Genomic DNA, 2,378 nt, shown 5'->3' with positions numbered 1-2,378 from the left:
AGACTTGACACTTTGGGAAAGATTCGCTGCGAAATGCACGAATCCACGATTTCGTAGCGCGGTTAGTTTTGAATTCTAATAATGCGCTGCGAAATGGCTTAATGATAACGCGCTGCGGAATGGCTGAACAATGATTACGCTGCGAAACTGGCCAATAGGAGATTACGCTGCGAAATCACGAAAAGAATCGGTGACTAGGATAAGACAAGACATGACTTATGAAACCATGATGGTGGAGGAGGACCAATAGGATTCGAGTATAATTTAAATCAAACACCTTTAAAGCTCCAACCCTAAGTAAGAAACATAAAACGAAAACAATTTGACACAGACTTTTGACATTGAACTAGGACAAAGGATTATATGCAAAAAAAAAAAAAAAATTAGTTCTAAGTGATAACAGTGGCTCCACTTGGGATAGTGTGCTCCTGTAGTACACTAAGAACTCGTAGGTCCAGTGCTTTGTTCAATTTCTTAAAAACACACACAGAGTTGACAAGCATTCCTTTCTAGCTTTGTGGGCCTTCACCTCGGGCTTAAGCTTTCTGTTCAGCTTGTCATTTATTTTCAACAAGAAAGATTCATAAAACGGTTATATACAATGTTTGTGAGACACTTGGCAGAAATTCATTAATTGTAATGCTTTAAGAACCTGCCATTAACAGGTCCTCCAGCATATGGTGTTCCATCAACTTCCTGCAGAATGTAGGTGTTATTTCCATGGAAAGCAGAAATCTGATATGGCCCTTTCCACAAATTTTCAAATTTACCATGTTTACCTTTCTCTTCAATTCTGGCTTCCCATTTCAGGACTTTATCATGAATCTGAAATGTGACCTCTTTGATCTTTTTGTCAAATGCTCTCTTGACCCTGTTCTGGTTTTGTTGATGACTGTCAAACACCTCACTTCTTTTCTCCTGCAAAGCTATTAGCTGATTGATCCTTCGTTGTATAGCATTTGGTTCCTCTTCTAATCCTTGAATCAGCTTCATTACTGGTACCCCGAGAGATGTTGGGAATATAGCCTCTGCTCCATACACAAGTTCATATGGTGATGTTCCAATGGACCTCTTTGTGCAAATCCGGTCAGCCCACAAGGCATATTTCAGTTTCAAATGCCAAGCTTTTTTATTTTCTTGCAGCAGCTTCTTTATGATTCTCACAAGACTCTTGTTTGATGACTCAGCTAATCCGTTTCCCTGTGGATAATAAGCAGTGGAATGTCCAAGGGAAAAGTGATACTGATGACAAAAATTAATCATTCTTTTGGACTTGAAAGCTTGAGCATTATTTGTAATGATCTTGATTGGACAACCAAACCTTGATAATATATTATTTTCTAAGAAAGAAATAATCACAGAATCATTTGCTTGCCTTGTGGGTATTGCCTCTATCCATTTTGTAAAGTAATCAGTGGCTGTGAGAATCCAGCGATGCTGTCCTGATGAGGGAGGATGGATTTCCCCTATAAAATCTAATCCCCACTGCTGGAATGGTGCTTCAACATAAATAGGAACCAAGGGCATTGGCATGAGCTTTCTTTTTCCTTCAAATACTTGACATTCATGGCATGTGGCTATCTTTTTATAAATATCTCTAAACATAGTTGGCCAAAAATAGCCAGCTCTCAAAACCTTGTTTGCAGTGGCTTTCCAATAATGATGACCTCCGCAATCCCCTTTATGAAACTCATCAATTACTTTATCAGCTTCTTCTTCAATGAGACAATTTAATAATATTCCTCCTGCATCTTTCCAAAACAGATTTTGATCATACACAAAATATCTGAGAGATTTCAACTTGGTAAACCGAGCTTTGGACTTTGAAAGGTTATCAGGAGCTCTATTATGCTGCAAAACAAATGCTATATCCTTATACCATTCAGAGATCAGGAATTTTTCATTTATCTGGACCAACTCTTCTTCATTTTCAGAAATTTCTGAGATTTCTGTGCTTAAATTAATATCAATACAGTCCAGATTTGACTGAGTCAACAATTTGGCTAGGCCTTGACCCTTTACCAACTTGGTGGGTTTGATCTCAATATCATATTCCAACAACTTTGCTATCCACTTCCCCCTTTTTCCATCTGGATCAGCTTGTGTAAGAATGTCTTTTATAATAGTATTTGGCACGTATGCAACAATGTGAGAGTGAAAAACATAAATTCTGAAATCCTTAACGGCTTTCACCAATGCATAAGCATGTTTCTCTAAGATATTATATTTCAATTCAGCATTAGCCAATGTCTTGCTAAAGAAGGAAATGGGCTATTCAGTACCTTGACTTCCTTTTTGCAATAAAACTCCAGCAATTGTGTCTTCAGAAGCAAATGTGAAGATCAGAAACTCCTTGGTAAAATCCGGGCTGATGAGTA

Source organism: Pinus tabuliformis, chromosome J (genome assembly GCF_031772625.1).
Source record: "Pinus tabuliformis cultivar Carrire ecotype Pingquan chromosome J, CPIR1, whole genome shotgun sequence".
Taxonomy (NCBI): Eukaryota; Viridiplantae; Streptophyta; class Pinopsida; order Pinales; family Pinaceae; genus Pinus; species Pinus tabuliformis.
The sequence above is the reverse complement of the archived record's forward strand: the minus strand, read 5'-3'. Positions refer to the sequence as shown.